The following is a 14,320-nucleotide window of genomic DNA, read 5'->3' as shown; positions in this document are numbered from 1 at the left end:
GCTTTACAGAACAGATGATATGAGTTCAATTCCCACTGCTGCCTGTAAGGAGTTTGTATGTTTGATCATGTGGGTTTCCTCCAGTATGCTCCAGTTTCCTCCCACAGTTCAAAGACATCCTGGCTTATAGGTTACATAAAGTACACTGCAGATGCTGGGGTCAAAGCAACACGTATAACAGGCTGGAGGAACTCGGCAGGTCGGGCAGCATCCATGGAAACGAGCAGTCAACGTTTTGGGCTGAGACCCTTCGTCAGGACTGAAGAGGGAGGGGGCAGGGGCCCCATAAAGAAGGTGGGAGGAGGGTGGGAAGGAGAAGGCTGGTAAGTGCCATGTGAAAAACCGATAAGAGGAAAGATCAAGGGGTGGGGCAGGGGAAGCAGGGAGGGGATAGGCAGGAAAGGTGAAGAAGGAGTGTAAGAGGAAAGCATTATGGGTAGTAGAAGGTGGAATCATGAGAGAGGTGATAGGCAGCTGGAGGAGGAGGCAGAGTGAAACTGGGATGGGGGAAGGGAGGGGGAGGGAGTTACCGGAAATTGGAGAATTATAGGTTAATTGGTCATTGTAAGTTCTCCCCTGATTTGGCTCAGGTTAAATCGGGAGATTGCTGGGCAGCGAGTCTTGGAGGTCAAGAAGGGCTTACTCTGAGCTGCATGGCAATAAATAAATAAATAAACAAATAACAAACAAATCAATAAATAGATAGATAGATAGATAGAATAGTGCAAAAAAAAACAAAACAAGCAAAAAAAATAAACATCCAGTGAGCGGCAGCTCTGTGGACAAAAATGTCTCATTAATGAGAGAGATCAGTGGAGAATGGACAGAATGGTTCAAGCTGACAGGAAGGTGACACTAACTCAAATAACCATCCATTACAACAGTGATGTGTGGAAGAGTGTCTCTGACTGCACAACACCCCAAACCTTAAAGTGAATGGGCTGCACAGCAGAAGACAATATTACATTCTTCTCCGGTGCCTAACGAAGTGGCCACTGAATGTAAGAGACAATACGTAGAATTACATTATAAGACATAACAGGTAAGGATGGCAAATGTCTTTTGCTGAAGGATGTACATAAACCAAATGGGGTTTTGCGACAATGAGTAGCTTTTTGGGGTTATCATTGGTAGATTGCTGTTTTTCCCTACTCCAGATGTAACTGGATTTAAATCTGGGGTATGAACTCAGCGTTCTTGATTGTTAGTTCCAAGCCTCTGGACCATTAGTCCAATAATCTAACCAGTACACCCACACTGTTGACGAAGGGAAGGATCTGTTCTTAAACCTAATGGTGTGGATCTTCAGGCTTCTGTACCTCTGCCCAATGATAGTTGTGAGACAATAGCATGGCTCAGACTGTGAGAACTTTGATGGTAGATGTTGCCTTCTTAAGGCAGAGTATGGGTTGATCATATGGTTGTATTCTGTGTTCTGCATGGTTCATCTGTTGTGCATTTTCTGGACATGAACAACTCTCTTTTCTTCTATTCCAATAGACCTGACAGAATCTCTACTGTTACTCATATTATAATGAGATTGTGTTAAACTGTGTTGTGTTGTATGGATGGCAACATGATTTCTTAGCAGGGAAGTTGAAATTAAAGACAGGAGCTGATTTTTCCTTAAACACTGTAATTTGTTACAATTTGCGAGCTCTGCCTGAAATGATGAGGGGAAATAGATTCAATAATAACTTTCACTAGGGAATTGGATAAGTACTGAAAAAAACCTTACAGAGCCATTGTGAAAGAGAAAGGGGAGTGGGACTAATTGGATAGCTCTTATCAAAGAGATAACACAGCCATGGTGTACTAAATAGACTCCTTCTGTTATTTGATTGCTACTTTAGAAAGAGGCAGTTACTTTCATTGTAGTTTTCAATGAACAGAAATTTGGAATTTGACATAGAGTGAAGATCAAAAGAAGAGAGGTAAAGAAGAATATAGATTGCCACATTGGGGAAGATATTACAAGGAGTGATTGATATGTTCATGGCCTAAGGTAGAAGGAGCCAATTTTAGAAAACCTAGCACATTTATTTTTCAATATAGTCACGTTCTACTTTTACACACACAGTCCAGTGGTCGTGGAGCATACGGATCTTGGACCTCCAGGAAGTGATCACAGCAGGGGTGATTGATAAGTTCGTGGCCTAGTGTAAAAGGAGATGAGTTATACAGCTCTCGTTACATGCACGTGCAGTTCAACTCTTTGAGTGATTATACAGAAAGTTTGAAGTTAATAACTGATTGGGATGATTGATAAGTTATGTGATTGATAAGTGAGATGAGTTATTAATTTCAAACTTTCTGCCTAATCACTCAAAGAGTTGACCTGCATGTGCATGTAACGAGAGCTGCATAACTCATCCCCTTCTACATTGGCCATAAACTTATCAATTGTCCTGCTATGGACACTTTCTGGAGGTCCAAGATCCATATGTTTCTCGATTGCTGAACTAAGTGCGTAAAGGAGGCAGCTATGTTGAAAAATAAATGTGCTAGGTTTTCTAAAATCAACTCCTTCTACCTTAGGCCACAAACTTATCAATCACCCCTTGTAGATGAGAAAAAAACATAGACGAAGCCAATCAGATCAGAATGATAAAGGAAGAGATGAATACCAGAATCAGCAAAGACAAGGGCAAAATTTAACTGGAGATGCATTAGACCAGCTGTAAACAAACAAGAATAAATAGCATAAAAATGCGAAAAATCCAGGCAGTGCAATATTTCTGTACATGTTGGTGAAGAAGCTGTTGTGCGTCATGAGGGATGACTACAGAGGAAATAAATTTCACAATAAGCAGATTCCTTGCTTGCTGGATGTTGTCCAGTATGTCTGAATGGAAGAGAAATACACTAGACTTGCTTGACTGCTGAAAGCAAAAGTAGAGTTGGGGCCCGCAGCTGGGTACAGTCTGAGTGAATTGATCATAGCACATTACCCACAATGAAATATTCATAGCAAATTCAGTTCGCTGGACTCCAAAGATGTTTGGATATCTGAAAGTCACATTAATTACGCTATCTTGTGGAGAGATGTATTGTTCATGTCCAGAAAGTACATAACAGATAAAGCATAAAGAACACAGAAAACAAACACATGGTCAACCCATATGGTGCCGTAAGGTGGAAACATCTATCATTAAAGATCCCAGTGGCTCCGCCATGCCGTTGTCTCACAGCTACAGTCTGGGAGGAGGTACAGGAGCCTGAAGTCTCACACAATCAGATTCAAGAGCAGCTATTTCTCTTCAACTATTTTCTTTTTGAATCACACTTCATAACCTGAATCACTACCTTGGTATTGCAGCACTATGACCACTTAGCAAGCACTACAGTTGCTGTTTAAACCATGGTGATTGTTGTTTAACTTGGCATAATTTGTATTAAATTTACCTTTTTTTGTAAAAGTTGTGTATCTCATGCTATGTGTTGTGTATGTAATATATCAGTAACATTTTAAACATGTTGCTTGTTTAAGCATTCCTTGTTTACATAATTTGTTATGAGTTACATGTAAAAAGCATGTGAATGGCATACATTATTACGGCACCATGTCACGAGTGAGCGTCTGGACAAAGTGAAAATGAAACTAAAACACACATTCCCAGCTCTGTAGGAAGTGGGGGGTAAAGAGAGAGAGACAGAGACAGACAGACCGTATGAGAGGAGGACAGGGTACTGTGATAGGGAGGGAAGGAGGGAATGACAGAATGTGAGAAAATTAGAGAGAGAAAGTGAAAGGCCACAGGAGTGACAGAATAGAGAAGGACAGAGAGAGGTAAGAGAGGAAGAGTAAGAGAACTAGTGAGAGGCAGTAACAAGGAGAATGAAAAAGGGAAAGAAAATTAGGGGAAATTGAACACTTGTAAGAGAGGTCAATTAGTCATAGAAAAGTACGGCACAAAAAACAGCCATTCGGCCCAACTAGTCCACACTGGAAACTGCTAGTTTATTGACCCGCACTGGGACCATAGCCCTCTATACTCCTACTATCCATGTACCTATCTAAACTTCTTTTAAACATTGAAATCGAGCTCATATGGACCACTTGTACTGGTAGCTCATTCCAACGACTCTCAGAGAGAAGAAGTTTCCCCTCACATTCCCCTTAAAATTTTCACCTTTCACCCTTAGCACATGATCTCTGGTTCTAGTCCCGTCCAAACTCAGTGGAACGAGCCTCCTTGCATTTACCCTATCTGAACTCCTCATAATTTTGCGTACCTCTTTTAAATCTCCTCTCAATCTTCTATGTTCCAAGGAATTAAGTCACAACCTATTCAGTCTTCCCTTATAAATCAGGTCCTCCAGACCCAGAAATATCCTTGTAAGTTTTGTCTGTACACTTTCAAACTTATTTACATCTTTCCTGTAGGTAAGTGACCAATTCTGCAATCAGTACTCCAGACTGGGCTTCAACAATGTCTTATACAACTTCAGCATAACATCCCATCTCCTGTACTCAGTACATTGATTTATGAAGGCCGATGTGCCAGAAGTTTTCTTTATGACTCTTAACTACCTATGACACCACTTTCAATGAAATATGGACCTGTATTCCCAGATCCCTTTGTTCTACCACACTCCTCAGTTCCCATAATGTTCATGGTGTAAGGCCTATCCTGGTAGGTCATACCAAAGTACATTTCACACTTGTCTGCATTAAATTCCATCTGTCATTTTTCAGCCTATTTTTCCAGCTGATGCAGATCCCTCTGCAAGCCATGATAGCCTTCCTCACTGTCCACTACACCCCCGATCTTGGTGTCTTCCGCAGACTTGCTGATCCAGTTAACCACATTATCATCCAGATCATTGATATAGCTGACAAACCACAGCAGACCCAGCACCAGTTCTTGCAGCACACCACTAGTCATGAACCTCCAGTCAGAGAGGCAACCATCTACTACCACTCTCTGGCTTCTCCTGGAAAGCCAAAGTCTAATCCAATTTACTACCTCATCTTGAATGACCAGCCTCCCGTGCGGAACCTTGGCAAACGCATTGCCAAAGTCCATGTAGACAACATCCACTGCCTTGCCTTCATCCACTTTCCTGGTAAGGTTGGTCAGGCACAAAGCCATGCTGACTTTCCTTAATCAGTCCCTATCTATCCAAATACTTATATATCCAGTCCCTTAGAACACCTTGCAATAACTTTCCCACAACTAATGCTGGGCTCACCGGCCTGTAACTTCCTGGCTTATGCTTAGAGCCTTTCTTAACAAATGGAACAACATTGGCTCTCCTCCAATCCTCTGGTACCTCTCCTGTCACTAAGCATGATTTAAATAATCTCTGCTAGGGTCCTGGCAAGTTCTGCATTTGCCTCTTGTAGGTCTAAAGGAACACCTTGTCAGGCTCTTAATTTGCCTCATGACGGCAAACACCCCCTTTTCTGTCCATGAAGTTGGTGCCCCTTTGCCTCACTTCCATAGACTCTGTGTGCATCTCCTGAGTAAATACGGATGCAAACAGATTATTTAAGATCTCCCCCATCTGTTTTGGCTCCACACGTGGGTTACCATTCTGATCTTCCAGAGGACCAATTTTGTCCCTTGCAATCCTTTTGCTCTTAACATATCTGTAGAATCCCTTAGGATTTTCCTTCACCTTGTCTGCTAGGGTAACCTCATGCCTTCTTTTAGCCTTCCTGGTTTCTTTCTTCAGTGTTCTCTTGCATTTCCTATACTCCACAGGCACCCAATTTGTTCCTACCCGCCTAGACCTGCTACGCACCTCCTTCATTTTTCTCTTAACCTGAACCTCAATATCTCCCTACACTTGTTATCTTTATCTTTTATTCTGGCAGGTACAAGCATGCTTTGTTCTCTGAAAATTTCACTTTGGAAGGCCTCCCACTTATCAAGTGCACCTTTGCCAGAAAACAGCCTGCCCCAATCCGCACTTGCCGGATAATTTCCGATACCATCAAAATTGGCCTTTTTCCAATTTAGAACCTCAACCTGCGGACCAGACATATCTTTTTCCACATTTGCTTCAATACAAACGGAATTATGATCACGAGAGTGGCATTGTGATCAATTCATATGAGGCTCTGAGCTCTGATCTATTCATGGTTTATAGTAACAGACACAGAGAATTGATTGAATCTCACTGAAACTGCCTTTGTACATTTACTTTTTTCAAAAGGTATTTGTCAAATTTCATGCTCCAGTTTACCTGTCAATAAGATAGAGTAAGTAGTCAACTTCACATTATACAATCGGAGTTCTCATTGCAGCTGTTAACTAGACACGGTTGTACTCCAGCTGATAAAGAACACAAGGTCCATCCATGGGAGTCATTGGAGTTACTGTTCCCTAAATATTGCATGTCTTTAACATTATTGAAAGGTGTTCTTGACTTGGTAGAAGCCATAGACACAATTTCGTTTTTGCGGGATATATTAAGTAAATATTTTCTCGGTTAAAGAAAGTAAGTTGATTTAGTGCTGACTGAGAAGAAGACTTAATACTAAAGCTGGCTGAATCAGCACAACACAATCCTGTTGTACACGAATTATTGATCCTTCGCAAATGTCATCGTTCAAGGGGAAATTCAAGAGTCGAGCTGCACCTGAGGAAGCATATTTAACCCGAAATATTCAAGGAGCAACTGGATATTAAAGTAATCCAGTTACTGAGTCTCTCAGCATCAAATTTAGCAAGATTCCAAACTTGAGTGATGTGGCTGTCCAACAGAACTGACTGGGTGTAAGTAACAGAGGCCAGTGGAGGCCAGGTCATTGTGTTATATTTAGATCATTGAACATGACAGCCAGTACAGGGCCTTTGGCCCACAACGTTCTTTAATTTAAAGTGGAAGCTGGTAGGTACTTAACTAGTTAGGGTGTCAAAAGGTTATTTTCTAAATGTTATTTTATTGAGACAAATTCTGACCCTTCGAGCTGCACTGCCCAGCAATCTCCTGATTTAATTCTGGCCTAAGTACTGGACAATTTGAATCAACCAATTAACCTACCAACTGGTGCCTCTTTGAAATGTGCAAGGAAACAAGGGAACCCAGACGAGACGCACAGGGCCATGGGGAGAACACACAAACTCCTTACAGACAGGAGTTCAGACAGGCGGGAATGGAACCCTAGTCAGTGGTACTATAAAGTGTTGTGTTAACCACTATGCTATTGATTGGTGAAGGCAGGAAAGCGGGGTTGAAAAGGGCGATAGTGCAGCCATGAGTGAATGGTGGAGCAGACTCAATAGGCCGTATGGCCTAATTCTGCTCCTATGACTGGAAGAGCACTGAAGAAATTAACTTCAAAGAGCTTTGTGATGGCCTGAGGCTGTGACAGAATGTTATAGAAATACACAGACCCTGAGCTGAAACGTTAACTCTGGCTCTCTTTGCACAGATGCTGCCTGGCCTGTTAAATGCTCTCCACCATTTCATGCTTCCTTTTACTCGAGAAGACCCTGCCTGTGGCTTGCTTATTCATCCAGTGAACGTGGAGGATTTTATAAAGTTGATGCATCTGTGCCCCGAGGTGTTTGCTGTACCGTATCAGATCGATGGCAAGGATGCGGCCGAGTGCGAATGCGGCCGATCTGTCATGCGGTAAATCGATCGGCCGTCTACACGTGGACGGTTCACTCTCTTTTGTGTCCAGTTTGAGTCTCCCACACTGTAAGTTGCCTAGCATGTACCATTACTAACAGGACTCAGTAAAAATGATACTCCACTGTCGCCGTGCATACATAGCAGTTGATGTCAGGAGTTCAGACTTCAGAGGCTTTTGGAGCTTGCTCCGTTAAGTCCATGTGGTGGCTGATATGCAATGACTATTCACTTTAAAGGAAATCAGGAAGGCAATCACAATCCCAAGTACATAGATTAGCCTTCCTACTCCTTCCTTCCCAATCACACAATGGCAGAGGGCTGCAGCTTCTTGCACCAGAGCATTGAAGTCGCCCAGAAACGATTGGCTGTCTCCCTTTAGTAAATTGATAAAGGCCATAGTAAAAGACCCATTGACCCTGTTGTAACTCTGAGATAACTATAAGACCTGAAATGGGCTGCAAGCATGTTTTATGTCATAGAGAAGGACATGAAACAAAATGGGGTGGGGAACCAAGAGAGAATGTAACACGAAATAAAGAGGGGAGTGAAGGCTTTTTAATTGCAAATGATCTGACTGGGCTAGGTTAAATAGATGACCCAATAGCTCTGAATGTCTTGTTTGACAGCTAAACAATAAGAGTGAAATATCGTACTGCAATACACACAAAATGCTGGAGGAACTCATATCAGGCAGCATCTACAGAATTGAGTAGACAGTCGATGTTTTGGGCCGAGACCCTTCTTCAGTCTTGGCCTGAAACGTTGACTGTTTATTCACTTCCATAGATGCCCCCTGATCTGCTGAGTTCCTCCAGCACTTTTTGTGTATTACTTTGGACTTCCAGTATCTACAGGCTTTCTTGTGTTTAAAAAATCATACTGTTAATTTTCTTTAGCTGATGTGCAAGTATAGACCTTCAAGTATGAATGAGTATCATCCAATTACAGAAAGAGAAAATGCAGGAAAGACTAAGAGGTCAGGCAGCCTCTGCGATTGAGAAATAAAGTTCATGTTTTAGAGTCTGATTCTGTTTGCCGGAACTGGGGAAGAAAGAAAACAAGTTAGTTTTGGGTTATAGAGAAGGCGGAAATGGATGGGAAACTCTGATTGTGCTAAGACAAAATAGATTCATGGGGCAGTTAGCATTTGTAGCCCATTTGTAAAGGAATTTGGCAAGTAGCTTCTGTCAAAGAGTGGTGAGTGTTGATCTTGTAGACGTTTCACACCAAATTAAGCGAAGTAAAGCAGTAAGTGGGAAGAACGGACTACGGTAAAACTCTGTTAGTCAGGCATGCTCAGGACTTTGGAGGTGTTGGAATGGCAGATTTTCTAGATGATTGGAGTACTGCTTCAATATGTATTTAATTCATTTTTTTGGATGTTAAGAGTGTAATAACATTTCTAAGGAATACATCAAGTTTCCAAGGAGTGCGAGAAACAGAATGAGGTGAATTTAAAGCGACCCTGGAATCTGTTCCCCAGTGGAAGCAAGGGAACCCAAGTAATTTCAAATGAAGTGAGGGAATTGGAGTCCCAGTGTGCTATAGCAGTGGTTCCCAACCTTATCTTATGCTGTGGACCAATACCATTAAGCGAAGGATCGTGGACTCCAGGTTGGGACTCACTGTGCCTGAGGGAGTGCAGGAAATGGGCCCCAGTGTGACAGAGGGAGCGTGGAAATGGGCCCCATTGTGACAGAGGGAGTGCAGGAAATGGGCTCCAGTGTGACAGAGGGAGCGTGAAAATGGGCCCCAGTGTGACAGAGGGAGTGTAGGAAATGGGCCCCAGTGTGACAGAGAGATGGCAGGAAATGGGCCCCAGTGTGACAGAGAGAGTGTGGAAATGGGCCCCAGTGTGACAGAGGGAGCATGGAAATCAGCATCTAGTTAACCTTTTAACTTAATAGAAATCTGAATGTCTTGCTCTGTACTGGTGTCACTAAACAAGTAACTTCATGACAAATTTCATGATAATAAACTACATTCTGATTTTGATTCTAAAATGGCAAATTATCAGGATTTCCAAATAACTTGAGAGCAGATTATTGGAATTTTATTGTAATCTTCTTGATTTACATATGTGAGTTAGGGGTGGGGAAGAAAATACACTGGATTAAGACAGACTTCATTGGAAACTAATGTGAAGTTACTGTGTAGGGGAGCAAGACCAAAAATCAATGAAAGGTGAATAAATGGGTAATTCCAACCATCCAGAGAAGCATATTTATAGATTTGGTAAAAAAATGTTTAACTACAATTGGAATGGAAGACAGTTCTGTTTAAACTAGGCCATACACTACAAGATTAAAATAACTGGGTTTGAATCCCATAAAAGCACCAGAATTATACATAAAACAACAGGGGAGTCTAAAAATAAATAGTTTTGGTGGAATGTAACTACGGAAACATAGATTGAGGACAAAGAAAGTAATAGATTAATGTGGCTATTGATTGTTGTAATAAATATCTCCTGAAGGATAGTCAATGGATTTTTTTCCATACAGGTTGTCAATAAAACAACTAAACATTAGCTTTGCAATTGCAATCATTCTGATCATGGCCAGAAAAGCAGCAGAGTTGAACAGAAGCTATGAAGGAACATGGATTTCCATGGGAAAATTTCCACATTCAGTAATTCTTTGGACCTACATTTGTCAGAAATCTTTGACCTCAACCAATTCACTGAGATGAAGCTTCACGTACCCACATCATCTTAATGCTACACCCCAATTTCCTAATTTTGCATGATGTCTGGGACAAGTATCCCCAACAATCACCTGGGAGATGGTTTGGAAGGGAAGAGAGAGGGGAGCTAAAAGCTATCTGAAATTGAAAAATGCAATGTTCTTAATTCTATGATTTGTAAAGGCTCCACAAAATATAAAATTTACTGTAAACCAGTGAAGTTTCCTCCAAAAGTTTTCTCCTATAATTCCTCCTAATTTGCTGTAGGATCTACACTCACCAGACTTTGACAGAAGCTGCTCTGGCTAACTCCCTGCCAAACGGTTTACAAATTTTAATAGCCACATTAAACTATTTGGTATCAGCACAATTAGAGATAGTTCATTTGATTTTCTCATCCATTCCCCACCTTCTCTATAACCAAAATTCAATTTCAACAAGGAAAGGGTTCCAGACACTGGAAGTGAGATTGGTGAGAGCTAATTTGGAGTATTAAGTGCAGTTGTGATTACCTACCTACAGGAAAGATGTAAATAAGGTTGAAAGAGTACAGAGAAAACTTACAAGGATGTTGCTAGGTCTGGAAAACATGAGTTATAGGGGAAGATTGAGGAAGATTGAATCGGTTAGGACTTTATTCCTTAGAATATAGAAAATTGAGAGAAGATTTGATAGACTTATACAAAATTGAGGGATATAGATAGGGCAAATGCAAGCAAGCTTTTTCCACTGAGGTTGAGTGGGACCACAACCAGAAGTCATGGGTTAAGGGTGAAAGGTTAAAGGTGAAAAGTTTAAGAGGAATGAGAGGGAAAACTTCTTCACTCAGAGGGTTGTGAGAGTGTGGAATGAGCTGTCAGCACAAGTGGAGCATGCAAGCTCAATTTCAACATTTAAGCAAAGTCTGGATAGGTACATGGAAGTGAGGGGTAAGGAGGGCTATGGTCAATGGGACCAGGCAGTTTAAATGTTTACCGCACGGACTAGATAGGCCAAAGGGCCTATTTCTTGTGTTGCATTTTTCTATGACACTATGACCTCATTTTATTCATTTTGATGTGCAAAATGAAAAAAACTCTTACTTTAAGATTTTGCTTTTAGTCAGAGCTAAATGTATGTCAGCTTTTCCAGTAGTACCAAAAAGAGCAATCAGAGGGTTAGGTTCCAAATAGCAATTAGGTATGTGAGATAAAGTTCAAAAAACTCTCCAGAATTTCCCCAAACTAGGGCAAGCCCAGTACATATGAATAAGAGAGGCCTCGCCCCCTTTGCACTTATTACAACAGGGACTAATATCAGGATAGAACCACGACAATTTAGTTTTAGACATATGCACCCTGTGTACCACCTTGAACTGTAAAAGACAGTGGCGAGCATATAGAGAAGTTGAATTAACTGACTTGAGAATTGAATCCCAAGCCTCATCAGACAAAGAAAAATTTAAATCATGCTCCCAGGCAGCTTTTAATTTTGTTGAAGGGGGTTTGCTTCAACTATCTCGAATAGTAGAATTTAAACCTTTACCCAATGGATTCATATGAAGAAACAAATCCACAACATTTTTATGCGTTATCTTTTGCCTCCCGTTTGGCCAGTCGTGCAATCCTTCTGAGGTGGAGAGATGCTGCCCCACCCACCCATGCTCAATGGCTTAGAGATATTAGGTTCTGCGTAGACCTTGAAAAGATTCATTATTCACTTCTTAATTCAGATATAAAGTTCCAAAAAGTGTGGGGACATTTTCCTGAATATTTTCATAATTCCCCTTTAGATTAAGGGTGCATACCTCCCTTTTTATTCTTTTGCATTTAAATCCTTTACTTCCAGCTTCTTACGGTTAAGATTTATGTTATTTTATGTGTAAGCATACTATAGTTTAGGTAGTAGGCAATATACCTTCTTTTTTATTAATACAGCTCTGTGGTGATATAGTTCTGATTAACTTTTTTACGTATCGTAAGGTTGGCTTGGAGTTGGGTAGTGGGAGGGTGGGGTGGTAACTAACTTTACACGATTCTGCTATGGGTGCTTTGCTTAATTGTTATGAATTGTACTTTGATATGTTTGTTTTGCACTGTATAAACCTCTTTTTTATTGTTTTTTTTTGTTTTGTTGCATTGTAAAATCTCATAAAAAATTTAAAAAAAGATTTTGCTGCTGAGATTTTTTTTGTATCTTCAAGCTTTGAAGATTCAAGATTGCTTATTGTCATCAAGTGTAAAGGAAAACAAAATGATTGTTACTCTGGATCTGATACAGCACAAAAACACCATAAACATAATGAACAGAATAAAAAAACAAAAAATAATTAATATACAAACAATCCTATAAAACACAATCTGCAAGTAACTGTTATATACATAGATTGATTGTACATAAAATGTGCTGAGTGATGTGTATGTCATGGTGGAGGGGTGGGTTAATAGATGGAGGTGTTGATCTGTTTGACTGCTTGAGGGCAGTAACTGTTTTGAATCTGGTGGTCCTGGTATAGATGCTGCATAGTGTCTTCCTTGATGGGAGTGGGACAGATTGTCCATAAGCAGGATTGTTGGATATTTCATGATATTGCTGAAATGCAGAACTGTACATTTGCAGATGCACGTTTATACATGGAGTTGCTGTCATACCGATGAATATCTATCTTCTGGGGTGAAGCCCAGTCTGGTTCGTGTGCTCTCTCCAAGATGGCTGCCTACTGAGCATCAGGGTTGCCATTGAGATGAGGGAGAATGAACGGAATGAAGGGTGAACTATGTATGGATGGCAAAACAGTGCACCTAACATCTGCTGTTGCAACTACGGGCAGCCGAAACATCAGTGACTGAACATTTGCTGGAGATATACTATAATCTTTCTCAATGCTGTCTGTGTGTCAAAGGGCAGTAGATATAAATGACTACAGAGTCTCAGTGAGTATAAAATCGACGTATGGGGAATTGACATCTGCTCCTGGATGAATGGCAATAAGAAGTCATTTCCATTAAATGACAGAACACAGAAACAGGTATTTCTCCTTGCCAGTCTTTGCTGATCATCAGCTGCTCACCAATGCAATACCAATCTTCCAGACTCCTGCCCACAGCTTTGTAATCATTGGAGACTCAAGTGCCCATCCAAACACTTTATAAGTTGTGCAAGTCTCCGTCTCCATCACCTCTTTTGGCGGTGGGTTGTAATTCCAATGACCATTCTGGTAGACAAACTGCCCTAGGCTTGGAGGCCTGTCAGGGTGGGAAATGGGCTTGTTTTGCTGTTGTTGTCCTATTTCATCTTGGTGTTGTTGCTGCTTGTGCTGTTCTGCTGACTATGGTGGGCCTGCTATATTGGTGCTGGAACGTGTGGTGACTCTGGTGGGCTGGCCCCAGCACATCCTTCGGTGAGTTGGTGGTTGACACAAATGACACATTTCACTGCATGCTTCAATGTACATGGGACCAGTAAATCTGAACCTGAGCAAATTCCTCCTCGTTTTCCCACCATTTAATTTAAACCTATGGTCTCTTGCACTGGACTCCTCTGCTACAAGGAAAGCAGAGGAGGCCTCCTCAGTAAATGTATTTATGACAAGTTTGGATATAGATTTTTGCATAGTAGGGGAATTAAAGGTTATGAGAAAAAGGCAGAGAGGTGGAGATGAGTTTGTGACCAGGTCAGCCATGATCTCATTGAATGGTGGATTAGGCTTAACGGCTGAGGTGGCCAACTCCTGTTCCTATTTCATATGTGTTCTTATTTCTTATCATTTCTTGCTCTCAATCTTATCTACACCTGTCAGAATTTTCTATACCTCAATCAGAAAACAAATTCTGCCTATCCAAGTTCTTCTTGTCACTGAAAAGCTCAGTCCACAGCAATATCTTGGAGAATGTGAGGCTGGAGCAGGTAAGTTTTACATCATACCTCTGCATATAACAATGAACTTGACTTTAAGACTTTCATCTCCTTTGCACTGTCTCCGATGCTGTTGGGTCCTTTGGAAAGTGAAGCGACTAGAATTGCACAGAGTATTTTTGCTGTGGCCTAACTAGCGTTTTATATA

At 41.1% G+C, this 14,320-nt stretch overlaps 1 protein-coding gene across 1 annotated transcript in view; it reads right to left on the bottom strand.

Moving 5' to 3' along the window:
* Positions 1-14,320, bottom strand: part of cntn2 (contactin 2) — a 229,430-nt gene that overhangs the window by 116,587 nt on the left and 98,523 nt on the right. The gene's annotated exons all lie outside the window — the stretch shown is intronic.

This window comes from Hypanus sabinus, chromosome 25 (genome assembly GCF_030144855.1).
Source record: "Hypanus sabinus isolate sHypSab1 chromosome 25, sHypSab1.hap1, whole genome shotgun sequence".
Taxonomy (NCBI): domain Eukaryota; kingdom Metazoa; phylum Chordata; class Chondrichthyes; order Myliobatiformes; family Dasyatidae; genus Hypanus; species Hypanus sabinus.
The sequence above is the reverse complement of the archived record's forward strand: the minus strand, read 5'-3'. Positions and strand labels throughout refer to the sequence as shown.